Source organism: Mustela lutreola, chromosome 8 (genome assembly GCF_030435805.1).
Source record: "Mustela lutreola isolate mMusLut2 chromosome 8, mMusLut2.pri, whole genome shotgun sequence".
Lineage (NCBI taxonomy): Eukaryota > Metazoa > Chordata > Mammalia > Carnivora > Mustelidae > Mustela > Mustela lutreola.
This window is the reverse complement of record NC_081297.1, coordinates 86,815,749-86,843,733: the sequence shown is the minus strand read 5'-3', so window position 1 is coordinate 86,843,733 and position 27,985 is coordinate 86,815,749. Positions and strand designations below refer to the sequence as shown.

Below are 27,985 nucleotides of genomic sequence, written 5' to 3'. Positions count from 1 at the left end.
TCTGCCTTCGGCTCAGGTAATGATCTCAGGGTGCTGGGATGGAGCCCTGCATCAGGCTTTCTGTTCAGCGGGGAGCCTGGTTCCCCCTCTCTCTCTGCCTGCCTCTCTGCCTACTTGTGATTTCTGTCTGTCAAATAAATAAATAAAATCTTTTAAAAAAATTATAGAAAACCAAATTCAGCAGCATATTAAAAAGTATTACACACCATGACCCAGGGGGAGTTATTCCTGGAATTCAAAGATAGTTCAACATTTTAAAAAACAAAGCAATATACATGATTATCTCAATTGATGCACCAAAAGCATCTGATAAAATTCAACACTTTTTTATGATAAAAACAATCAATTAACTAGGAATAGAAGGAAACTACCTCAACATAATAAAAGTCATATATGAAAAACCCACAGTAAACATCATACTCAATGGTGAAAGACCAAAAGTTTTTCTTCTAAGATCAGGAATAAGGCAAGGATGCCTACTTTGCGATTTCCATTCAACATAGCACTGGAAGGTCTAACCAGAACAAAGGGGCAAGAGGAAGCAATAAAAAGTATCCATACTGGAAAGGAAGAAGTACAATTATCTCTATCTGCAAGATACAGGGGAGAAAAAGATTTCCTTTTGGTCCTCTTAGGGTCCCTAGCGGCATCTGAAAATTAAAAGGACAAAGATTAAGGAGAGACAAATTTATTTAAGTCTTATGTAACATAAGAGTTTCATAAGAAGACTCAAACAGTTAAACCTGAGTATTTTTCTGCTAAAAAGTGTGAACAGTCTTGAAGATATAGGGTAGGTCAGAGAGTATGAAGTAAGTGTAATAAACTGAGGGAAACTTGTTATGGTCTGCTTGTTCAGATCCTTCTTAGCATCTCTTTATCTCTGAAAATAAGGGTGCTCCTTTCCTCTAGGTAAGGAAGGACATCTTTCACATGAAAGTTCTATGATCTGTTTCAGGGGAGAAGGATGAGAAGGTCAGAATAAACTTCCTGTTTCTGCCATTCTGTCAACCTCCTTTACCTTAAAATACTCAATATGCCAAAGTGCCATATTTGGGGTAGTATTCCTTAAATCTCATCATAGATGATATGAACTTTCAAGTAGAAAATTCTAAAGATTCCACGAAAAGAATTATTTGTTAGTTAGACTTAGGAAATGAACTTGGCAAAATAGCAGCATACAAAGTCAATGTGCAAAAATCAGTTGCATTTCTATACACTAACAATAAGCAATCTGAAAAGGAAATCATGAAAATAATTCTGTTTATAATAGCATCAAAAAGAATAAAATACTTATAAACTAAGTTAATCAGTGAAATGAAAAATCTGTACAATAAAAACTGTAGAATATTAGGGAAAAAAATTAAGGAAAATATAAATAAATGGAAATACATCCCATGTACATGGATGTACGTTCATGGATATTCATGGATGGATAGTTGGTTGAGAGTCAAAGCCTTGGGTTTGGGCTCAGGTCATGATCTCATGGGCTGTGCGATCGAACCCCACCTCTGGCGCTCAGCAGGGAGATTGCTTGAGGATTCTATCCTTCTGCCACACCACCAACTCGTATGTGCATGTGTGTGCATGTGTGAGTGCACATTCTTTCTCTCTCTCAAATAAATCTTAAAAAAGATGCCAATACTATCCAAAGTGATCTACAAATTCAATAAATCCCTATTAAAATCCCAATTTTTCAGATATAGAAAACTTCATCCTAAAAATCATATGAAATCATAAAGGACACTGAATAGCTAAAATAATCTTGAAACAAAGCTGAAGGACTCATATTCCTGGATTCAAAAATTTACTACAAAACTCCAGTAATCAAAACAGTGCAACACTGGCATAAAAACAGACATATAGGGGCGCCTGGGTGGCTCAGTGGGTTAAGCCGCTGCCTTCGGCTCAGGTCATGATCTCAGGGTCCTGGGATCGAGTCCCGCATCGGGCTCTCTGCTCAGCAGGGAGCCTGTTTCCTCCTCTCTCTCTCTCTGCCTACTTGTGATCTCTCTCTGTCAAATAAATAAATAAAATCTTTAAAAACAAACAAACAAACAAACAAACAAAAAAACAGACATATAGACCAGTGAAATAGAACTGACAGCCCAGAAAATAAACCCTCACATATTTGGTCAAATGATTTTGGACAGCAGTGCCAAGACTATTCAAGGGAAAAGGACAATCTTTGTAACAAATGGTGCTTGGAAGACTCTGTATCCACATGCAAGAGAATGAAGTTGGTTCCTTTCCTAACACCATATGCAAAAAGTTAACTCAAAATGAATCAAGGACTTAAATGTAAGACTTACACTTATAGAACTCTTGCAATAAAACCAAGGACAAATCTTCACGATATTTGGTTTAGTAGTGATTTCTTGGATATGACAACAAAGACATAGTTAATAGAAGAAGACAGGCAAATTGGACTTCATAAAAATTTAAACACTTTCTATATCAAAAGACAATTTAAAAAAAAAAGATTTTATTTATTTATTTGACAGACAGAGATCACAAGTAGGCAGAGAGGCAGGCAGTGAGAGAGGAGTAAGCAGGATCCCTGCCAAGCAGAGAGTCTGATGCAGGGCTCGATCCCAGGGCCCTGGGATCATGACAGGAGCTGAAGGCAGAGGCTTTAACCCACTGAGCCACCCAGGCGCCCCTCAAAAGACAATTTCAACAGCAAAAGGCAACCTAAAGAATGGGAGAAAATATTTGCAAATCATATATCTAATAAAGAGTAATATCTATAATATATTAAGAATTTCTAAAACTCAGTTACAAACACCAAACAACCTGATTCAAAAATGGGTAAAGAACTTAAACAGTTATTTTTCCAAAGAAGATACACAAATGGCCAATAAGCACATGAAAAGATGCTCAGTCTTACAATTTTCAGGGAAATGCAAATCAAAACTACAATGAGATACCAGTTCACACCCATTACAATGGCTACTATCAAAAGACAGAAAATAGGGTGCCTGGGTGGCTCAGTTCATTGCCTGCCTTGGGCTCAGGTCATGATCCCAGGGTCCTGGGATCCAGCCCCAGTTGGGCCCCTACTCAATAAGGAGCCCTTCTTCTCCCTCTCCTCCTGGCTCATTCTCTCTGTGGCTATCTCTGTCTCTCTCAAATAAATAAATAAATAAATAAAATCTTTAAAAATAAAAAAATTTAAAAACTGGATAATTAAAAAAGAAAGACAGAAGACAACAAATGTTGGTGAGGATGTAGAGAAATTGGAACCCTTGTGCACTGTTGTTGAGAATGCAAAATAATATAGTTCCTGTGGCTAACAGTATGGTAGTTCCTCAAAAAAATTAAAAATAGAATTACCACATGATCTAGCAATTCTACTTTTGAGTATATACCCCCCCAAAATTGAAAACAGTTTTTTTTAAAGATAGATTTATTTATTTATTTGACATATATATAGAGAGAGAGACAGGGAAAGAGGGAACACAAGCAGGGGGAGTGGGAGAGGGAGAAGCAGGCTTTCTGCTGAGCAGGAAGTGGGATGTAGGGCTGGATCCTAGGACTCTGGGATCATCACCTGAGCCAAAGGCAGATGCTTAATGAATAAGCCACCCAGGCACCCCCAAAAACAGGTTCTTTTTTTTCTTTTAATTTATTTTTAAAGATTTTATTTATTTATTTGACAGAGAGAGATCACAAGTAGGCAGAGAGAGAGAGAGAGAGGAGGAAACAGGCTCCCTGCTGAGCAGAGAGCCCGATGCGGGACTCTATCCCAGGACCCTGAGATCATGACCTGAGCCGAAGGCAGCGGCTTAACCCACTGAGCCACGCAGGCGCCCCTGAAAACAGGTTCTTGAAGAGAGATTTGTATATCAGGCATCCATTATTCCCAATTACTAAAACATTGAAGTAATATGAATGTCAACTGATAAGCTAAATGTGGAATATACTACAATGGAATATTATTTGGCCTTAAAAAGGAAGAAAAACTTCATATATTCTATGACATGAATGAACCATGAGGATATTATGCATGTCAAATAAGCCAGCTGCAAAAAAAAAAAAAAACTTCATGATTCCACTTATATGAGGTGGTTAGAGTAGTCAATATAGTAGAAACAGAAAATAGAATGGTGGTTGCCACGGCTGGGAGGAGGGGAGAATAGAATGTTATTTTTTAATGGGTAGAGTGTTAGTTTTACAAGATGAAAAGAATTATGGAGATACATGGTGATAATTTGCATAACATTATAAATGTATTTAACATCACTGAATTTTACACTTAAAATCATTAGGATGATACATTTTTTATGTCATATGTATTTTACCACACTAAAAAAGGTTGGAAAAAAGAAGTTCACAGATGATTTTCATGTCCTTCAAGGATTGAAACTATTAGGTTCTCATTGTCATATAGAGATACAAGGCTGCATATGAATAATTGAAATAAACTGAAACAAAGCAGAAATTGATGGGTGTCTTAAGATACACTGACAACATGTTAGAAGGGTTTGAGGGGAAGGAAACACTACTTTCTGTTTGAGAAATCAGTGCAAAGTCCGTGTAAGAGTAAGGAGAATGAATCTGGAATTTGAACTCAAGAGACCTGGTTTCCCTGCACCTCTACCACTTCCTATGATACTGATTAAGCCCCATTAGGGCTAAGGACTATTATTTCTTATGTAAATGAGAAGGACTCACATCTATGTCACAGGATTATCACTAGGATTTTAAACAATGAAGAGAAGAAATAAAACATGCACATAGCATAATGCTATATCCAGAGCTGGAAATCAATAAATGATAAATATGTCTAAATCTGAACTGGCATTTGAGTCAAGCCTTGAAGCATGAGTAGGATTTAAACATTCAGGGATGAAGGGAAAGAGAATTCAGGTAGAAGAAAGGAGTGTTTATAGGTTGTATGGTTTTATACCTATTTATATGCACACATCATACAAAGTATTTTGGAAACTTGAAAGCCAAATTGGATATAGATCTTGGGTTCAAGAAGCTAATAGTTACCTCAGTGATTTGTCAAACTAATACAGACACTTTTCTTTTTTGTATTCCTAATATGCTCCATGTGTTTTATTTATTTATTTTTTTAAAAAAAGATTTTATTCGGGGTGCCTGGGTGGCTCAGTGGGTTAAAGCCTCTGCCTTCGGCTCACGTCATGATCCCAGGGTCCTGGGATCGAGTCCCGCATCGGGCTCTCTGCTCAGCAGGGAGACTGTTTCCTCCTCTCTCTCTCTCTGCCTGCCTCTCTGCCTACTTGTGATCTCTCTGTCAAATAAATAAATAAATAAATAAATAAAATCTTTTTAAAAAATTTAAAAAATAAAAAGATTTTATTCATTTATTCGACAGAGAGAGAGCGATCACAAATAGACAGAAAGGCAGGCAGAGAGAGAGGGGGAAGCAGGCTCCCTGCCGAGCAGAGAGCCCGATGTGAGGCTCAATCCCAGGACCCCGAGATCATGACCTGTGCGGAAGGTAGAGGCTTAAACCACTGAGCCACCCAGGCACCTCTTTCCATGTGTTTTATTTTTTATTTATTTTTTTATTTTTTTAAGATTTTATTTATTTATTTGACAGAGAGATCACAGGTAGGTAGAGAGGCTGGCAGAGAGAGAGAGAGAGAGAGAGAGAGAGAGAGAAGCAGGCTCCCCGCCAAGCAGAGAGCCGGATGCGGGACTCGATCCCAGGACCCTGAGATCATGACCTGAGCCGAAGGCAGCGGCTTAACCCACTGAGCCACCCAGGCGCCCCCTTCCATGTGTTTTAATAGATGTTTTTCTACTTTAACCTTTTATATTATAGAACTAATTGATGCTCATAAAAGTTCAAAGAGGAAAAATTATATAAAAATTATTTAAAATAAAAATCACTACTCCCACTTGCTTTCTGACTTCTATCCTCAGAGGTAATTGTGATTAACATAGTAGTAAGTCTCCTTGCAATCACTTTTTATGCACACACAAAAACATGTGAGATATATATATACGTATATATATACATAAATATGTACACTTTCTCCATATATTTTTCTTTTCTCCTCAAATGAAATCATACTTTACCTACTATTTTGAAAAGTTTCTTTTTCTCCACAAACCTGTGTGTCCTGTGTGAATATGTCTTAGGGAAAGTTCCTAGGAATGGAACCAAACAAAAGGTTTTATGTTTCAATAGATAATGTTTAAACTGGTATCTTATTTTTATTTTATTTATTTATTTATTTTCTTTAAACTGGTGTCTTAATGGAATGAATATTTTATAGTCCCAATAAAAGAGTATGAAATTATTTTTTACTACACAGTCATCAACCCTGGATATTATCAAACAAATTTGTTTACAGTCAAATCTAGATAAAAAATGGTAGATTCCATTTACATTAAAATTATTAATAAAGTTTTTATTATAAAATTTATTTTTAAAATAGTTTATTTATCTGAGAGAGAGAGAGAGAGAGAGAGCATGCACCAGAATGAGGGAGAGGTAGACGGAGAAGGAGAAGCAGGCTCCCTGCTGAGCAGGGAGACCTATATGGGGCTTCTCCCTCTCCCTTTGTTCCTCCCTGCCCTGCTCTTTCTCTCTCTCAAATAAATAAATAAAATCCTCCTTTTTAAAAGATATTATTTATAGGGGTGCCTGGGTGGCTCAGTGGGTTAAGCCGCTGCCTTCGGCTCAGGTCATGATCTCAGGGTCCTGGGATCGAGTCCCGCATCGGGCTCTCTGCTCAGCAGGGAGCCTGCTTCCTTCTCTCTCTCTCTGCCTGCCTCTCAGTGTACTTGTAATTTCTCTCTGTCAAATAAATAAATAAAATCTTTAAAAAAAAATAAAATAAAAGATATTATTTATTTATTTGAGAGAGAGAAGGAAATAGTAAGAGAGAGCATGAGTTCATGGCCTGAGCCTAAGGCAGATGCTTAACCAACTGAGCCACCCAGGCGTTCCATTGATACAAATTTTTAATTCCATCTTTTATTTGCAATATTCTTTCTTTTCTTCTTTTCTTTTTCTTTCTTTCTTTTTTTTTTTTTTTAGATTTTATTTAATTGATAGGGACACAGTAAGAGAGGGAACACAAGCAGCGTAAGTAGGAGAGGGAGAAGCAGGCTTCCTGCAGAGCAGGGAGCCTGATGCAGGGTTCAATCCCAGGACCCTGGGATCATGACCTGAGCTGAAGGCAGACACTTAACGACTAAGCCACCCAGGTGCCGTCCTCCTTTTTAAAGATTCTATTTATTAGCTTGAGAGAGAGACAGAGAGAATGAGCTGGGTGCAGGGGAGAAGGAGAAGCAGACTCCCCACAGAGCAAGGAGCCCGATGTGGAGCTTGATTCCAGGACCCCGAGATCATGACCCAAGCCGAAGGCAGATGCCCAACTGTCTGAGCCACCTGCAATATTCTTTTTTTTTTTTTTTTGTCAGAGAGAGAGGGAGAGAGGGCGAGCACAGGCGGACAGAATGGCAGGCAGAGGCAGAGGGAGAAGCAGGCTCCCTGCCGAGCAAGGAGCCCGATGTGGGACTCGATCCCAGGACGCTGGGATCATGACCTGAGCAGAAGGCAGCTGCTTAACCAACTGAGCCACCCAGACGTCCCTGCAATATCCTTTTAAAGTAATATTTATGACATGCCCAAAAGAGAAAAATGTTTATAAATTTTCTCTTTTGACATTATATCAGTGTAGAAGTTAATAGGAATACTTTTATTTTTAAGATTTTATTTACTCGACAGAGAGAGACCTAGCTAGGGAGGGAACACAGGAGGAGGGGTTGCGGAAGAGGGAGAAACAGGCTTCCCAGTGTGGAGCAGGGAGTCCGATGCAGAGCTCAATTCCAGGACCCTGGGATCATGACCTGAGCTAAGGCAGATGCTTAAGGACTGAGCCACCCAGGGTCCCCACTGGATACTTGTGATGAGCACTGGGTGTGGCATGTAAATGATAAATCACAAAATTCTACTACTGAAACTAATATAACACTATTAGCTAATATAACACTGTTAGCTAACTGGAATTTAAATAAAAACTTAAAAAAGAAAAAAGTTCATAAGAATGTTTTGTTTATGTTCAGTTTTCCAAATCAAGAATTTGAATAAAAATTAATTAATTAATACCTGAAACTCATTCTAGCATAACTGGCCAATGTTCTGATTTGAAGAAATGAGAGGGGGCACCTGGGTGGCTTAGTCATTAAGTGTCTGCCTTCAGCTCAGGTCATGATCCCAGGGTCCTGGGATGGAGCCCTACAAGGGGCTCCCTGCTCAGCAGGAAGCCTGCTTCTCCCTCTACCACTTCCCTTGCTTGTGTTCCCTCTCTCACCATGTCTCTGTCAAATAAATAAAATCTAAAAAAAAAAAAAAAAAGAATATTGCAAATAAAAGATGGGATTAAAAATTTATATCAATGGACCCCTGGGCTCCCTGCTCCGTGGGAAGCCTGCTCCCTCTCGCACTGTCCCTGCTTGTATTCCCTCTCTTGCTGTGTCTCTGACAAATGAACAAAATCTTAAAAAAAAAAAAAAAAAAAAGAGGAAGGAAAGAAAAGAAAGAAGGAATGAGAGAAGGTAAAATTTTTAAAAATGAATTTTTTCAGAAAAAAATTTTTTTTAAAGTGGGCTCCACATGGAGCCCAGCATGTGCTTGAACTCACAACCCTGAGATCAAGAACTGGGCTGAAATAAACAGCTGCCCACTTAACCAACTGAGCCACCCAGGTCCCCCCAGCAATTACTTTATTTTTTATTTTTTAAAGTGTGTGTGGTTTTTTTGTGGTTTTTTTTTTTTTTTTTTTTTTTTTTTTTAGTCAGAGAGAGAGTGAGAGAGCACAGGCAGGGTGAGCTACAAGCTGAGGGAGAAGCATTCTCCCTGCTGAGCAAGGAGCCTGATCTGGGGACTGGACACTAGGACTCCAGGATCATGACCTGAGCGAAGGCCAAAGCTTCACTGACTGAGCCACCCAGGTGTCCAAATGGCTTTAAATATCTTAGAATTCTCTATTCTCCTCCATAAAATCTTATTTTTGTAAATTATTTGTTTAAGTGTAAATTACATTATTGACATTATATTAGCACTTAAGTTTTCAACAAACTGAGTACCGGTACCCTTCCCTATTTTTAACACACCCAAGGATATTTCCCAATTTTATTCCTTAAAAAAATTTAAATCATGTTCATATACTAAATTTTGCCTGCTAAGAAGATAGTATGCAGTATGTTTTACTCTCTTGATACCATCTTCTCTAATCACTGCCATAAGTGCAGTGTGGTACATTAATTACTTATTTCATCTGCTTTGTATTTCCATTTCTGGAACACTACAGCACTACTAAATTAACAATATATCTAGATAAACTATTTTTTAAGTTTGTTTTTTTTTTTTTAGTAATCTCTATACCCAACATGGGGCTTGAACTCACAAACCTGAGATCAAGAGTGATATGCTCTCACCGCTGAGCCAGCCAGGAACCTCTAGATAAACTATTAATGTTTGTACCATCTAAGCTATGAGATTGCATTCTATTTTTTTAATTAATGTATAAGCATTCAAATTCTTAAAATATAGATTTATACATTTTTTAAAATAACTAGAAACAAAATATTAAATTCTTCTATATTCCTGGATATTTTATTCCCAAGGCTCTTAGAAATGGCAATCCAGCATGTTTCTTTGACTTTCTGCACCATGCGTCTGCTTGTTCACTTGTTTATCTGTTGATGGTGTGGAATGCTAACCTTCAGGAATGATTTGAATAATTAGAACAAGGATTCTTCCAGGAAATGGACTCTATGGGGGGGGGGGGATCAATATCTTATTGACATTTAGAAAAATAAATTTTCATAGAAGAAAAATACAGTGATTAAACCAACTGTAGTCCAATCATACAGGGTTTGATTCTAGAATACTTTTGCATGTATCTACTTCTGACTCAATGTACATACTTCCAAATGCAGAGGGCTTAAATCCTGATTTCTCTGGGTCTGCAACACCTGACACCAAATTTTCCCTGAAACAGGATTCATATATGACTTTTATCAATCACAGACATGAGTCTTCTTCTAGTCATATCTTTCCCACCACCTCAAGTACCATGGCTAAGAATTTGTTCTTGATGTTGCCACTTCAAATTCTCCATCTGCTCCTGCTAATAATTCAACTTTACTTTCTCTAAGATGATTTTTCTTACTTCCAATTTAGATCAGATTCCCTTGCTATCCATAATTAGGCTCACAGTACTTTTTTCCCCTTCTGTTCTCACAGTTCATAATTATATTTGCATGGTGATTTGGAATGCCTGCGTCCCACAGTCCATAAGAGACTGTTTCTGTATTTCATATCATTTTATTGTCAGAGACTGGCAATTAGTAGAAACTCAGGAAGTATTTATTTAATGAATTAGTGAATGAATGAATGAAGTTCAAGCTCAAATCCCATCCTCTCTAAAAAGACATTCCTAACCTCTTCAGCCACAGTGATAAATCCCTCTCTTGAACTTTAGGCACTTATTGATGGTACCACTCGTTTATCCCATGGAATCATAGATCCATAGACTTCTATAGGAGTTTAGAGATAGCAGGCTTTATTTTGTAAATAATGTATGTAATTCACTGAAATAAAATTTTTGCTTTTACTTCTGTGAATACTGTCATTAGTGCTGGGGAGTTAACCTATGAAGTATTTTGAACAATCTTTGGACTATTTGTATGTGTGGAGATTTTTCTGATGTTTCATAGAAGTCTACATTCTTACGATTTTCAAAACAATTTGGTTCCTGGGCATAAAAGAATAAGCCTATTGGTTCTACTAATGATGGTCCCTCAGATTGTCAGATTATTCTCTTGCACAATCAAAACACAGTCCCTCCTTCAATTACTGCCTTTATGATGTGGTTTTCAGCTCTTTCATCATCCTGATTCATTCTCTTGTGAATTGACTCTAGTTTGCCAATGTTATTTTTTAAAAAATATTTTATTTATGTATTTGACAGAAAGAGAGAACACAAGCGGGGGGAGCTGGAGAGGGAGAAACAGGCTCCCCACTGAGCAGGGAGCCCCCCACTTGATCCCAGCATCCTGGGATCATGACCTGAGCCAAAGGCAGATGCTTACTGACTGAGCCACCCAGGCACCCCTGTCAATGTCCTTCTTAAAATAAAATTACTTTTGTAACCAGTAATTTTATTTTTTAAATTATGCTATTCAAATGTCACAAGATAGTATAAGACTTAAAATTTCTATAAATTTAGAGGTTCCTCTAAGAATAAATTTGTGACAATTCTTCAAATATTTAAGTTCAAAAAATTTAAAAAGCTAACTTTAAGTAATAGCTATCTTTTTCTGGTAGCTGTCTAACCGTTGTTGGAGGATTGCTTAGATTACAAAGCCAATTCTATTCATTATATCTTAAAATTTTCTGGCTTGCTCTGACCACTTGCTATTTGAACTTCAAAAGGATTTGAACAAATAAGTAACAAAATACCATGCTTGTTTTGGTGTGAGAAAAAATTTTAGTTCTATGGCTATTACCTGCTAGGAACTAAACCAAATGTTTAATAATAATAATCAGCCCTTTCCTGGGCTCAACAAATTGTTTTGATGTGGTTGGTACCAGCGTCTGATGAGAGTATTAGCCTTCATTTAAAAAATGATCACTGGGGCGCCTGGGTGGCTCAGATGGTTAAGCGTCTGCCTTGGACTCAGGTCATGATCCCAGGGTCCTAGGATTGAGCCCTGTGTTGGGCTCCCTGCTTAATAAAGAGGCTGCTTCTCCTTCTCCCTCTGCCATTCTTTCCACTTGGGCTCTCTGGCTCTATCTCTCTCTCAAATAAATAAATAAGATTTTAAGAAATAACAAAAATAGGGGTGCCTGGGTGGCTCAGTGGGTTAAAGCCTCTGCCTTCGGCTCAGGTCATGATCCCAGGGTCCTGGGATAGAGCCCAGGGTCCTGGGATCGAGCCCCGCATCAGGTTCTCTGCTCAGCAGGGAGCCTGCTTCCTCCTCTCTCTTCTCTGCCTACTTGTGATGTCTGTCAAATAAATAAATAAATAAATTGTAAAAAAAAAAAACCCAATAATAAAATAAATAAAAAATGATCATTAGTTTGAGTTGATATTACAAACATTACTAAATTGCTAATAATATAATATCCTTCATTACCAGGCAAGAATTGTCCTTTTCAGTCCTCTACATATAATTTACCATCCATGCCAAGAATGTTATAAGAAATTGTAAAGTGGTTTAATCGTTCAGTCTTAAAAGAAGGCAATGAATGCTACAGAAGAAAAAGTTAACAAATAAAATAGAATTATATAGAAATAAGTTAGAAGATGTAAGGAGGGCTTGAGCTCCTCTACTTCTGAAATAGTTTTACTATCTGACACATAGTTATGACCATTAAACGTTTGCTAAATGAATAAAAATGTTCAAGCACTAGGGATAATTCTACAGTGGGGACAACAAATTATAAGAAGGTAGTTGGCTTAACCAGAATATCTTGTAATTTATTTTCAATTTCAATTTCTGTATTTTTTATTTTTTGCTGTATTTTTACACTGTATTTTTAATTTCAATATTTTTGAGAACTCAGTATGAGTTCAACATAGTATTATAGTCATTAAAAATACTCAAATAGTTTTTTTTTTTTAAAGATTTTATTTATTTATTTGACAGAGAGAGACACAGAGAGGGAGCACAAGCAGAGGGAGTGGGAGAGGGAGAAGAAGGCTTCCCACCAAGCAGGGAGCCAGACGTAGCTCCATCCCAGGACCCTAGGATCATGACTGGAGCCTAAGGCAGATGCCTAATGACTGAGCCACCCAGGTGCCCCAAAATACTCAAATAGTTTAAACATTGTGTAATTCAATCTCCTATTATCCAAATTTATATGTTATAAATTACTTCTTTCTTTCCTTTTCTTTCTTTCTCTTTCCCTTTCCTTTTCTCTCTCTCCCTTTCTCTCTCCCTCTCTCTTTCTCTTCCTTCTTCCTTCCTTCCTTCCTTCCTTCCTCTCTCTCTCCCCTCCTCCCTTCTCCTTCCCTCCCTCCTTCCCTTCCTTCCTTCCATGAAAAATTCACTTGGGATATTTAGGTAATAGTATTTTAAAGTAGCCCGTAAATGAGCTATAGCACCTGAATAGAGACGGCCATACAACATGTTAAAGAAACAGAATAAACAAAAGAACCTTTGGCATGCATCTAGTTGTTCAAAACTAGGAGGGTTTTTTTTTTTGTTGTTTTTTGCTGTTTTGTTTTTTTTTTTAATGACTCTAAGAAACTCAAATTCCTCTTTAAGGATTTTGTTGCTACCTTTCCTACAAAAATTACCCAGATTACTTCTTGACTTCTACTTTGAGAGCACAAGAAGTCTTGCCATGCAATATTAGGTAACTCTAGCTCTGAAGCTTACAGGTACTTTTTTATCTGAACAGTATATCCTAAATACTATATGTAATTTCTACATAGCTTGTTCGTTGAACCTATTCCATCCTTGGATTACATTATATATATATATTCTTTATATAAACTTTCTAGAGAAAAGGCATTCAAGGCACATTTTTATTTTTATATAATATATAATATGTAGATAGATCCTGTAAGCAATAATTGAAGTTTGAAAAATATTATCACACTTGCAACTTTCATATTTGTAAAAGTATATGTCAATTTGAAATTATTTTTGGAAGATCTGTCATAAACCAAATAAGTACATGAGACAATCCAGGACAACTTATAAAAATTTTCTTCAAAAAGAAGGTAGGGGCGCCTGGGTGGCTCAGTGGGTTAAAGCCTCTGCTTTCCACTCAGGTCATGATCCCAGGGTCCTGGGATCTAGCCCCACATTGGGCTCTCTGCTCAGCAGGGAGCCTGCTTCCTCCTCTCTCTCTGCCTGCCTCTCTGCCTACTTGTGATTTCTGTCTGTCAAATAAATAAATAAAATCTTAAAAAAAAACCCCAAAAAACCAAAAAGAAGGTAGGTGTTTGTTACCAATGAAAGTCCAGAAACAGCTAGGAAGCCTACTCCATCCACTTTATTATGCTAAGAACTGTTTGAGCATCATAGGCATCATATTAATTGAGGTGATCATTATAACTTCCAAAATCATTTTACATTACATACAAAAATTCTACACTAAAGTAAAGCTGCTGACTTGAGGTAAGTCTTATAAATAACTTTGAAAATGTCCATCAATTTATTATTTTACAAGCAATTTTTCAATTTTTCTGCTATGTACTATTTTAGGCACTGAAGTACAAAAATGAATACAATATAAAATTCTTGCCCTGAGGGAGTTCACATTTTAGTGAGAGGTGTCTTTTTTTTTTCTCTTTTTTTGCGGGTATTTAATATGTGGTTTTCATATACAGTTAGGGAAACAGTATGTTATAGGATCCAAAGAAAAAAAGAAACATTACTTGAAAGAGGTTGGAAGTGGGTTTGTCTTGACTGTACTATGAATTGTTTGTTGAATTAAATTAGTGTTTCAGAAGTATCTATTTAATTCCATATTGTTGACATTACAGTGAAAGCAGTGAAACTTGTCAGCAGATGATTAAGTTTTATGGTTGATGTCCACACTTTTGTAGCTTGGGAACAATATCAAGTTTCTGGGAAAAACATCCTTCCTCTCTCCCCACCCTCCCTCTATCATTTCATCAGGGGCTCAATCTGCTGGTGTTAGGTGTGTTCTGCAAACAAAGGTGTATCACAGTTCTTCTTTTTTCATTTTTTACTTAACATGAGAAGAGTTACTGCAATTTTTCAGTTTTTTTTTTTTCTTTCCTCCTGGGACAGGAAGCTTTTAAATTGTTGGTTTATTATACATTAGGGAAAGTCTGCACTTGATGGCTATTTTTCCATTACCAGGACCACCAGTTAGTGGTATTAGTTCTGGGTGAGTGGAACACCCTTTACAAGCAGCTGGAGGAGGTATGCATGTTTCTAGATTACTGACTTCCACCGACTAGTCGTTTAGGAAAGCTACACTGTTCCCACGGAAGTTAACTATTCAATCAGACAGGGTTGAAATCTTAAGGTCGAAGTGGAGGAAAAATTGGATAGTTATTGGTTGGGTTACTGCTTGAGGAAGGCGGGCGGGAGTTAATGAATGGATAGAGTGTCAAAATGGGACTTTATTAAACGACTCATTAAAACTGCACGAAAAACGAAAACGAATCTCTCCTGGTTCCAGAGGACTAAAAAAACAAAAAACCAAAAACCTTCAAAAACCCAACTCCAAACAAAATTTAGGAAATATAGGAGGGATAAGTCCAGTCTGGTTGTCTGGAAGACCACCCCTCCTGTCGCGTCCGGTCTGAACGTGGGCACAGGTGTGACAATTTTGCAAAAACATCTTCCAAAACTATCTTTCCACGAGAGAAGGTGCGCCCCCAAGAACTTCAAGGTGGAAAGCACGTCACGCAGTCGAACGTCCGCCCTCCCTCGCTAACCTTTCCGCCTTTCCCACCCAGCCACTCCCTCTCCGCTGCAGCCTCCAGCCAGGGGGCGTTTGTTTACGTGACGTCAGCCGTAGTAAGCAGTCCCCGCCCCCGTTTCCCTCTGGCCGCCTCGTTTCCCGCGCCGCGGAGCTTCTCCCCTTAAAAGGACAATAGAGGCTTCGGGAGCGCGCGCGGCCGCCAGGCCTTCTCCCCTCCCAGCCCTCGACGCGCGCGCGCCCGTATGCAAATAAGTTCGATTCAGGAGAATTTTGTACCGGGAGACGCGCGTGCGCAGAGGGAAAGCGGAATCTACACCTTCCCGGCCAGCGGTAGCAACTGCAGAACTGCAGGAGACAATCTTTCTAGACAAGGCAGTTGAGGAGGAGGGAGCGATCGGAAGGGGGGGTTGCCTTGGCGTGCACTCCGCACCTCGGGAACGTTATTGCGCGTGGAACGGCTGCCTTTGGAAGGTGAGTGACTCTGACCATTACTCTGGTGCAAAACTCTCTCACGAGGCTTTGATTTTAGAGTGGGGTTTTTTTTTTTCCTCTTTTCACCTCCCCCACCTCCCCCGGTCCATCCACACAAATACGCACACACAGACGCACGCACAGGAAGTTTTGTCTTGGAGATGGCATTGCTGGGAGCAGTGTTCTCATAATCTTCAAGCCCCGGGCTCTTTTGTATACACAAGTTTAGTGTGTCTTTTTTAATTGGGGAGGGTACTGGAGGCAAACCGAAAGTCTTGGGGTTGGGGGAAGTGAGTGGAGGCTGCAGACGACTGAGGAGTCGCCGGAGTTGAGGGATCCACGTTGAAGGTGACAATGACTTTTCTCAGCCGTAGTGTTGTGTGGCGGAAAGGAGCTGGTGGCTGGAAGGCCCGAGAGAAAAACGACTTGCTGGCAACTGCGGAGGGGCCCCGGGCTGGTGCATCCGCGTGGGCGCGCGCCCCGGGAGTGGTCGGGCGCCGCGGTTGAACCTCGTGGTTTAGTTTCGTTGCAGCCCCCGGCGAGTGTTTGAGAAGGGTGGACAATAAACGCCATTCGCTCGGAAACTTAAGTTGCCGTCTGCTTGCGAGCTGGCGGGCGTGAGGGGGTTTAAATCGGCCTTTTGGGTCAGCGCCCGGTGGCCGGAGTGCACGCGGCGTGGCGTTGTTTGCCGAACTCCGGAGGGATGCGGATGCGACAATGAGAGCAACACGCGGCCGCTTGAAGCAGCCCGGCTCCCCAACGCCTCTTCCCCCCGACCGCGCCCAGGCAGCGCGGGGGGCCATGTGTCTGTGGAGCCTCAAGTTTTGCTCGCAATTTATTCACCTGTAGCGTAGATGTGGGCGCCACGGCGAGGGCTTTCTGGGGCAGCCGAGTGCGGCTTAAGATGGCTAGTCAGAGCCTAGTTGACTTGGGGATGGAGGCAGCGGCGTTGTGTGCGCCGAAGGAGTGAGGGAACTCCGGAGGGCACTGCTTTTTGTGCTGAACATGACAGACCACGTGCTTGGGGCTGCGACCCCGATTTTCGCCGGAGGTCGGTGTGAGTGTCCGGCTCCGGGCCGGCAGTGAGATGCGGGTGCTGTTGGGGCCGGCCGGCCGGCAGGACAATGTGATTTGCTGATGATGGCGTCTTGCCAGTTTAAAAAGCAGAGTGAAAGTCGCCAAGTCTCCGCTGGTGCGGGGCGGGTAATCGGGCGTTTCTCATCAAGGGCACTGAAAAACTTTGATTAAATGGGCTTGCTGCTGAGGGGAGGACGGGGGGTACAGGCTCCGAGCTCTCGGGGCGCGGGGTCCGGACCCTAACTCGGGGTGATCGTCAAGTGTCTCTCGTCTCTGAGAAACAATCCGACATCTCTGATGCTGCACGTAGGCAGCGCCCGGCTGGACAGAAAACAAAGAGCTGCATGTGCCCGTGCGGGCCCCGCCGGCGCTGGGGCGGCCGCCCGGCGAAGGGCCGTGCGGGCCCGGCCCCCTGAACTTTGGGCGAGTTTCGAGAGGGGCTTTTGTCCCTCAGCTCCTCGCTGGGAAACTTTGGCGGCGCTGCTGGCGTGAGGTGCCATGCTGGTGCGCGGGGAGGCGGCGTGCTCCGCGCTCCGGGCGGGCAGAGAGGCGGCGGTCTCGGGGCCCCGGCGCTTCAGCACGGGCGCGGAGTGCTGCGACGGCCGAGGGGCCGGGAGAGCGTGGCCCCGAGTTCTTGGCCCGTTACCCGTGGCCCGGAGTCTGTGTCTGGGAGGTCTGTGGATTCGCCTTTGAAGTCGAACTGTTGCCATGTTTGAATTACGTCAGGGCAAAGCCATGAGGAGGAACAAGCCCCGGCAGCGCGGCGTGCGGGAGGCGCGGCCTGCGGGAGGCGCCGGGCGGGCGGGCGTGCGTGGGGGCCCGTTGTTCCGGCGCAGGTGAGGGAGGAGGCGGCAAGGGACGCGGGTCACCTCCTGCCGCCCTCGCCCCGGCGAGCAGCTTTCCGCAGGAACTTTCTTCCCGACCCAAGTTGTTCTATTTACCAACAAACCCACCGGGGAGCGTTTCTATTTGCTGCCCCGGTGCCTCTCTCTCGGCCGTCACCGCGTGCCCGAGGGGGAAGCGCGTTTGGAGGGGTGCCGAGGGCCACAGGAGGACTGGGGAGGCATCTTGCTGCTTTCTGGGAAGCGGGTACGTTGCGGCGAGCACCCCAACCCCCCGCAGTCGAGTCGTGGCCCGCATGTTGAGGGCGCCCAGCCCCGACGACACCCGAAAAAACCACCGTGGGGAAGTTTCGGGGCTCCCCGTTGTCGTACAAAGGGAAGTGAGGACTGTGGCTGAATTGTGCGTGCCGCTGTTTTCTTTGTGTGTTTAGTGTGGGAGGGGGCTCCGGGAGGGGCGAGGTTTGTTTTGGTTGCGGGTGGGGTTGGTTTCTTGGGGTGGCAGGGCGGTGCAGTTTGTTCTGGTAACTAGCCCTAGTAGGTTTCTTTGTTTTTATTTTCTTCGTCTAACCTTGGCTAACTACAGACACTGGGAAGACTAGGAACTACTGATTACGCCAATACTGACCCTGTGTGAGGGAGTTTTACCCAAGCAGTACTCCCCCAGTTCCCACGCCTCACGTAGTCCTGAGGAAGGTTAAAAAAAACCCTTTATTCTTCTAGTAATTAAAAATATGAATTTGACCTTGTCATTAAAAGTACCTTGAAAGCACCTGTTTTTGAGCTGGAGTTTGCCAGACTTGGAAAGCCTTTTAATAATGTAGGTCGCAAAACCGAACACGTTTATTTAGGTGGTCAATCTAAATTAAATTAAAGTCTAGGAGTTTGTTTCTGATGGAATTGGAGAAAAGCCTGATGGCATCTAAAGTATTTATATAACGATTTGGGGAAGGGGGAAAGTCTCTCTTAGTCCTAAAGGTATGCGTGGCTCAATGTTTGGTGATTGTTCATTGCGTTATCTTAGGATGACCTTGAAGAAGCTAGCTCCTGGTGAGTTGGGCCTTTCTTGGAGATTTTATGTGGTGGTTGGGGAGGAAGCTGCTAAGGGGGTTGACAGGGTAAAAGGCTATAGCTATCCCTGCTAGCTGCTTCCTAGTTCCCGTGAACTGGGTTTGACCTTTTGGTTACCCCTCTTAGATTTTCTTTTGGAGCCAACTTTTTTTTTTTTTTTTTTTTTGTTATGTGGCCCCAGGCATAGCTCAAAAATTATGCTGGTTTGACACATGGATGCTTCTTTGGTATTTGGGGTTTGCCTGCAGTCTAGACAACCGATAAGCAGCACCGGATCTGCAGCTTCTTTCCTGATTTCTCCCACATTTGGATAATGTTTAAGGGTTAGGATCTAAAAGTGGTTGTTACCAAAAAATAATATCCTTAGATGCCACGCCCAAACAAAAAACCTACAAATTGCTCTTTTCATTGTTCTGATATTAAATAGACCTGTTTCTCCCAGGTTTTGGTTGACCAAACTACAAATACTTAAGGGCAGCCAATTAAGTAACAATACATTTCTGAAGTGGGTAGAAGGAACATGTCAAGAATATGAAAAACTTTGTATTTAGTAACTTTATGAGTTTCTTTTGTGCAGTTACTTCTTTGGGCTATTATTAAAATGTGTAAGATGTTAAGTACACTAAGATTCTTTGATTTGTTTATCTTCATTAGTATTTTATACCTGGGATGAAGCCAGAATTTCAGAGTTCTTGGAGATTTCAAGTACAATAGAGCTTAATAGTTTCTGTTTTAAGCATCACATCATATGTGCAGCAGATTTGATTTATCAAGGTGAATGAATGGAGAATGGGAAAGACCGCCTTCCTTTTTGCATAACTTTTTTCAGGAGTTTGGAAATGAAAAGTTCAATAGGTTGTGTATTCTGGAACTTTGGTGGGCAGCAGGCCTTAAAGCTGCTGTCCCACAGTATTCTTAACTGGATGGTGAGTTTATTTTCCCACTTGTAATCAGGGCCTGGAAAAATCTGGCTCTTGCGGCTCAGACTCCTGCAGATTTATGTCAGAAAAGCAATTTGAGAATGATTTTCTATGTAAAATCAGTTTTTCACTGGGGCAAGTTAAGCTTATTTGAAATCTAGACCAACTTTGTATGCTGTGATGAGGACAAATTAATTTAACATGCTAACACGTAGTAGGTTGCTTTAAAAATGCAACATTTTTTTTTTCCATTTAAAGGGAATGTAATTGGCCGAGAGAGAAGGGAACCTATTTGTTGAGGCATTAGGTTTGTTGTTTGGAAGTCTCAGGTTAAAATGCCTAGGTTTCAAAGCTGTGCTCGTGTTAAATAAGTCACTTGGTTGTCCCAATTTTCTCCTCTGCAAAACAGTAATAATAATACCTACTACTTCACAAGACTGTAAATAATTAAGCTAGTGATATGCTTGGTAAATACTGGCTGTTCTCACATATTTGGGAAGTAGACATTTTACAGGAGACAAAACTGAGGCCTGGGGCCAGTTACATTGCTGGAGGAAATAATTCAGTAAATGTTGAGTGGAAAGTATGAGTGTCTTTGGCCCTCTCCCCTACTTTCAGAAACTGGTTCTGGGAAGACACTGTCTTCTACACCAGGTTGCCTGTCCAATTTTGATTGAACCATTTTACAGCAAAAACTTGTGGGAATCGAGAAAACGCCATTCTCTTTCTTCCTGATTTCTCTTGTCCACAGAGTCTTGGATTTTCCACACTTAGTTTTGACTCTGGGAGGTTACAGATTGAAAACGTTTTGTTGTCTTTTGGCTCTTCAGTTTCTCTTTTAATTGAGTCTGTAACTAAGGTTTTCTGTATTATGGAAATGATCTGGAAATGCATCTAGTCTAAGAGAAGGCAGTTTGTTTTCACGGAAGGTTTTCTTTTTGCACCAGAAGTATGAGAGTTGCAACTGAACTAAAATAATTCATTTCTAGCTTTATATTGAGTTGTTTCCACCTATTACATAAGTTCGATTTGTCTTAATGTAATTTTAGTTTGGTTCATGTTAATATATGCTGAGTTTAAATAGCTCTCGTTTTGAGATTTCATTTTGTTCCACACTATTCTCCTAACCTTTCCTTCCTCCCCCATGCCTGCTTCAAATATGCAAGAAATATTTTTCTGATTATTAGGAAAGCATTGAATTATTTTCTATTAGTCTTTTCTAATTAAAGTGATTCACTTGGTTTACATTCCCTGAAAATCTTTGAACCTTTTTTTCTACAAAAGTCTACAGACTAAATGTTAAAAATGACTCCATTCAAAGTATCAGTTTTTCAATACACCTTTTTGTTGTGGACCCCTTTCCCATTCTGTGCGCCTAAGTATACTGTTCAGATCTGTTTTGCCTATCCCATTCTTTAGGTGTTAGCAAATTCTGCATGTATCTGTGTATCATGTACAGGTAGCACCTGGTTGTAATATAAGACTGACAGTTCCTGCTCTGCAACAGTTTACTATTGAGAGGAGGAGGTATAGAGCAAACAAGTGTGTAAAAATCCCGTGTTAGGTATTACAATACAGGTATAGACAGCTTTTGTTTAAAAAAAAAAAAAAAATCATTCCCCGAGTTTAGAGGATGGAGGTAAAACCATCCCAAGACAGAGAGAACAACTTGGGTAGAGATGTAGCTGTTATTAAAGTTGGTTTGACACTCCTGGAATATCAGGATTCCAAGTTGGGAGCAGCTGGTAAGCAGGACCAGATCGTGAAAAGCTTTGCATTTCTTGCCAGGGAGTTTAGATATTATCCTGAAGTGCATATTGATACCTTGAAAGAGATGATTAATGTTTGAGCTTTAGGAAGGGACCACCTGTTTGAAGATTCTAAGGAAATTATTTACAAGGCTCCAGCACCATAATGAGGAACAAATAGGCAGTGAGGACAGAAGGGACATGAACCAGACAAGTGAAGGAAGAAATAGAATCTTTAAGGATTTAATAGTAGAAACATGTAGGGGTCCATGCAGAGCCTGAGAAGGGAGAGCCCGGTTGACTTCCAGACTTTTTATGTGACTATATAGGTGATAACTAAGGTAGGTGAATACCAGAAGAACATGTTTGGAAGAGATTATAGAATTAGTGTAGAGTATTTAAAGGTTAGGGCTTTCCAGCCCTTGGTTGATGCTTTATAGGTACCATTCAGAAATGGAAGGGTCAGAGAGCTCAAAAAATTTTCCCAGGTTTGGGTCAGACCAGACATATGCTACCATATCCCATTTCTTAACATTTTTCATAAGTTTGGAAACACAACAGCTTCACAGAAAAGAATATGGTTTAGTTTCATGACTTAAAATCTCCCTGAAATGACCAGATTCCTCTTTTCCCACACACCTGGCCTTAAAACCGTCAGAAATCAGGGTTCTGTCCTCAGTTTAATCTGTTGTATATGTCCTGGGATAAATAGAGTTTATATTTCTATAATATGCAAGTCTTTTTTTTTTTTTTAAGATTTTATTTATTTGACAGATCACAAGCAGGCAGAGAGAGAGAGAGATAGAGAGAGAGAGAAGGAGGAGGAAGCAGGCTCTCTGCTGAGCAGAGAGCCCGATGTGGGGCTCCATCCCAGGACCCTGAGATCATGATCTGAGCTGAAGGCAGAGGCTTTAACCCACTGAGCCACCCAGGCGCCCCTAATATGCAAGTCTTATAAATTTAAGGAAATAAATGGTATACAGACACTGGTATTTTCATACTCTTGCTTCCCCAGCATCCCTGGAAAGTAGAAAAAAGATTTCAGTCTAATATTGCTGAGGGCAAATGAAGTTAGAAGTGACTTCCCATTCAGTTGTAAAGAGAAAAGCAGAAATAGACTCCAACTTGACTATTACAGTGCCTTTTTTTTTTTTTAAGCAGACTCAACGGTAGTTACATTTCTTAAATGATGATAATCACCCCTTAGAAGCAGATAAATCCTATCTCCCTAACCTTTATAATTTTCTCATCCACTGGAGTCAGTCCTAATCTAGAATTGGGATACCCAGTGTTTTTTCACACTGTTAAAAATGGGAGGACCTAGTATTTTTTTTTTTTAATACTGTCTAAAACTCAGAGACCTGGATTTTTGATTTTTATTTTTAACTTAGGCTATTTCAGTTGAAGATTTTATTTCTGAGTTTGACCTCTTTCCTGTATGATGAGTTCTAGGTTCTTCTGCTAAGTGTGAATTTCACAGGCAACCATAATAAATACTTTACCACATAATTCAGAGACTGGGTACATGTGTGAAGAAGCCATTGGCAAAGAAGTGGGGTCCATAACCCTTCCTCAGTTTTTTTTCAGTCAAGTTAAAATTCGTCCCTTAAAAGTGAACAGGTAAAGTAAATTCAAAATTTTTGGTGTTGTTGCGATATGGATTGGTAACAAGGGGATAAGAGGGAATAATGTTCAATGGCTCCATGGCTTTCCTTAATCAAGGCTGATGAAACAGGTCTCATTGTGGGGGAACATTGCAACCAAGTGGCCTGGCAGCATGAGAACACAAAACACTCTTAGTCCTGTTTGACTCTGAAGTGTTGCTCCAGTTACGCTGTTAGTGTTTACTGGATCCTGTACTTAGGTGATTAAAGATAGCATACCACTGACTAAAAATGGTGTCGAGGGTGACATTAACAATTAATTTCAGCAACTAAAGGTTGCTCATAACTTTTGATCACGGGTATTTTTTCAGTGTTTATATCTCTTCCTTTCCCATCATCCTGTCATTTTAAAGTTCAACTCTAAAGAAGTGCCATCTCCTTCACTTCAAAGTTGTCTTTGGTTGCTGGGTTCCCTTTGTCTTTATTTAACACTGCTTCCTTCCCACTTTACAAATCTTTTGCTTGTCTCTTCTCTGCAGCTTCCTTCCCATCCTGCTCCATGTCTGTTCTGTACTCTCTTTTCTGTGGAGTGTATTTCCTAATGTGTATCTCTCCATCTTGTGTCTTTGAGGAAGTTTGTTTAAGGTCTCTGGGCTCTCTCAGATCCCTCTTTAGTTAAGTCAAGGTGTATGATGAGAACTGAGGTTTTGGGGGGTTTTGGGGGCGTGGTGCTGGAAAGAGGAAAGTGAAAGTAAGCTTCCTTCATCCCTGCTCCCCTCAGAGGCACTAGTTTTTAGTTTTTAGAAAACGATTTTAAAAAGCCAGTTAAGGTCCCATTTCAAAAACACACAATGGGATTGTACTGTGTAACTGTTACTCAGTTTGTTTATTTTACAGAACAAGGTATCCTGGATAGTTCCACGCTGTACATGTCACAAATCTGCATTCTTTTTAGGGGCTAGAACTGTATCCTGTAGTATGAAGACATCATAATTTAACCAATCTAAGAATCCATGGGCATATAGGATGCTTCTAGTGTCTTGTGTATTTTTTTTTTAGGTCCGTGTCCATTGGTTTTTAATAAAAGTGGTGATTAGAAGCTGTAGAATTTTGGTCTTTTGGAAATGAAAAACACGTTAGGAATATTTTTTTGGGAGGTTGCATTTGTAATTATAATTACATGTTGCAATTGTAATTGTAATCAGAATTTCATCTCCCAAAGTGGCATGGACAAATTGTAACATTAACTATAAAGCTGACTTATCACCTTGGCATACATACTTCTCTTTTAGTTTTCTTCTATCCAGTCCATCCAGTGGCATTTTGTAGTTCTGAAAGGTATTTTTGGAAATTAAAAAAACCCTTTACTTCCTAAAAGGAATCTAGAAAGTGGAATTGAGGAAGTTATATTTAGAGGAACTGTTGGTGTTCTTCAAAGTGTACCAAAAAAAGTGATCCTATTAGATGTTGCATTTATCATAAGAAGATAAATCTCTTTTCCTAAATGTTAAATTAATACCCTTGCAAGAGATAAAAGACAAGAATACTCTGTAGAATTAAGTTCTTCACCTCACTGTCTCCAATTCCATATTAAAAAGCATACTAAAAGCTTTGAAATTTGCATTTCACTATTCTTCATACTGTTTCCTGATTAAAGTCAAGTTTAAAATGAGTTTAGTATTGTTAAAAGACCCTCTTTAAGGCTTGAATTATTTATCAGAAAACTTTTTCTTAAATAGCATCCCTTCAGTATTAGCTGTTGTTGTAAAGCTTCCTTTTCTTTCCCATTTATATTGTGTTGTACTCAGTGTACTTACCTTCTGCATGTTGAATTAAGTACAAAATAGATACCATCCCTGCTCTTTGGCTTTGTAATCATGTTAGATTAGATTATAATTGGTCCTTTTGATGGGGCTCCAGGCTGACTCAGTCAGTTAGTTGAGTATTGGACTCTTGCTCTCTGGGTTGACTTTGGGCCCCATGTAGGGCACAGAGATTACTTGATAAATAAAGAAAGAATAGAATTGGTTCTTTTGTATTCTTGACATGCAGCATTGACCCCGCCCTTTCCTTGTGTTAACACTAAGGTTACATTCCCCATCTTTTAATTAATTTGATCATTAGATTTATATGAATTGTGCAGCTTTAAAATGGAAAAAAAAAACCCCAGAAATTAATCAGATGTTTAGAATTAATTGTTGCATTTTTAAAAATTCACTTTTTGTTGCCCATGATATTTTGCCTACATAGTTACACTTATTTCTCTTACGGTTTTTGCTGACTTAACTGATAACTTTAATCTTTTTAACTTTGGGAGATTGAATTAAGTTGGACAGAACAGTAAAAATTTGTGGCTGTTTGGCTGACAGCAGCCAAAGAAATAATGTTTATGAAAGTGCCTTATAAAACATGAGATGCTGTATAAACAACAACTTTAAAAAGAAACACTACAACTTGTTAAAAAAGTTTAATCACATTTATTGAGTACCTATTAAGTGACGGGGATTATTTAATGGCTGAGGTTACAAAGATATACAAAGACAGAATTCCTAACCCAGTCTGTTTTCATTTTTTAAAAAAGCTTTTTGAGATATAATTCACACACCATAAAATTCACTCTTTAAAAGTGAACAAGTCAGTGGTTTTTAGTATGTTTACAGAGTTCTGCAACCATCACCACTGTTCTAATTTTAGAAGACAAATGGCAGCTTTTAATAAGCATTTTAAATCTTTCCTGATTTTTGGCTTTATCTCAAAGCTTAATTTTCTTCTGCTTTCCCCACACACTTAAGAGCAAGATTGTATGGTGTCCACTCTCTCCTGTAATTATTCATCAATTAGGAAGCAGATGGTATTAGCTTCTGTCTGTGAAAACAGTGTGGAATGATGTGACTCCTGTGAGAATAGATGCAAAAGTCACAAATAGTTTAATAGCTTACAGTGTCATTTGAACAAATAAAATAAATTGTTCTGGAGGAATCATTTAATATTGATTGCCCAAATGTGGGACTAGGAAAGAATATCCTAGGAAATTTCTAGGAATATTCTAGGAAATAAATACTCTAAAGAACCACCAGGTTTGTTGAAATAACAGAAATTCCAGGTTTAAAATCTGGTTGTGTTACACCTACCTATCACCTTCTCTATAAATACAAAAAATAAGTTGGTTTTAGAGCCATTTTGTGTCCTCTTCCTCCAGACAGTGGGTAGGTTTTATAGGATTGTTTTTTTGTTTTGTTCTTTTTAAAAAATTTTTAATTAATTAATTATTTTTAAAATATTTTATTTATTTATTTGACAGAGATCACAAGTAGGCAGAGAGGCAGGCAGAGAGAGAGGAGGAAGCAGGTTCCCTGCTGAGCAGAGAGCCCGATGTGGGGCTCGATCCCATGACCCTGGGATCATGACCTGAGCTGAAGGCAGGGGCTTTAACCCACTGAGCCACCCAGTCGCCCTGTTTTGTTTTTTAAAACATTAGTGGGTCTCTAGATTCTGTGAAAATGCTTTCATTAATTTTTGGGCTCCCCAAAGCGCAAAATGGTTAAACACCAACCACTGCTTAACTGAGTTGCTGTAAACAAAGCCCAAAATGAAACCCCTGTGTATTTGCTGCAGATTCCAGGTGCCTCCCAAGTGCAGGAATAAGCTCAGAAAAGGTTTAATAAGTTTAAGTAATCCATTAAAAGGTTCACACCTCTTGTGTGTTGCGGCAGGCGGGTACCTTGCACCTTACTGCATTTAGCGCTGCCCAGAAAAGCAGGGACACCCCTCTCACACACTGAAGCAGAATTTTATCAGGATGAACATAAGATCTCAGAGCTGTGTAAAGGATTGTCAGTCAGAAGATATCAGGCTATTTCATTTTCCCCAATTCCTAAAAAAATTACTCAGTCTGAAGAATGGGATGTCTTGTGGGGACTGTTGGGTAAGTTTTGTGGAGATCCCCACCAACAAAAAAATCATATTGAAGATGAACACTTGATTCACAATAGCTGCTTATAAAACGGAAGGCCTCAGTATTTAGCTATAACCCTAACATTCCTTAAAAGCTTGCCCATGCAGTAACTGGCACAAACTGTGTTTCTTGGTTAAATCCAGCCTTGGTGAAGGTAGTTGCTATCTTGGAGATGATCCAAATGCTATATGGTTTTGATGGCATGTTTATTTGTGGAGAGGGAAGGGGATTGTGAGTGGAGAGATAGGAATCTGTCTGTTGTAATAGGATTTGGTCTGTGTATTAAGGGAATGAACTAGCCTTTCTTGCTGTACTTCCTTTGTCCTTGCTGAGAAGGGAGGCTGAAGTTTCCTAGAGCTATTGATGAAGCTGGCCACTGTAAGAGGAAGTGTGGACTTTTGACCTTCTTGATGGTAATGGAGAATGTTAGGGGAGTTTGGAGAGCCCCACAGGTTAGTTGTGAGAACTGGAAAGAGTCACGTAACATTTTTGTCTCAGAACCGAGGAATATACCATAATTTTCTTTAGGACATTTTATTTATTCATTTATTCTTTCTTTTCTTCTCTCTCTCTCTGTCTTTCCTTTTTTTTTTTTAAGAAAGATTTTTATTTATTTACAGATCACAAGTAGGCAGAGAGGCAGACAGAGAAAGAGAGAGGAGGAAGCAGGCTCCCCGCTGTGCAGAGAGCCCGATGCGGGGCTCGATCCCAGGACCCTGAGATCATGACCTGAGCCAAAGGCAGAGGCTCCAACCTGCTGAACCACCCAGGCGCCCCTCTCTCTTTCTTTTGACGGTTTTATTTATTTGACAGAGCAAGAGAGCACAAGCATGGGGAGTAAGAGAGGGAGAAAAAGGCTCTCCTCTGAGCTGAGCAGAGCAGAGAGCCCAA

The 27,985-nt window shown here is 40.2% G+C and overlaps 1 protein-coding gene and 1 pseudogene across 3 annotated transcripts in view; one reads left to right on the top strand and one right to left on the bottom strand.

The window, feature by feature from the left end:
• The first annotated feature begins 15,673 nt into the window (after positions 1–15,673).
• The window catches only part of SINHCAF (SIN3-HDAC complex associated factor), a 32,057-nt gene continuing 19,745 nt past the window's right edge, over positions 15,674–27,985 (top strand). Inside the window, exon 1 of one of the 3 annotated variants that reach the window (XM_059185886.1) lies at positions 15,674–15,880. The gene's annotated coding sequence lies outside the window, so the exon portion shown is untranslated. Of the gene's footprint in view, positions 15,881–16,082; positions 16,229–17,799; positions 18,047–27,985 lie in introns of those variants that run through there. The other 2 variants (XM_059185887.1, XM_059185888.1) reach the window with 2 other exon arrangements.
• Positions 16,524–17,667, bottom strand: LOC131839795 (uncharacterized; annotated as a pseudogene).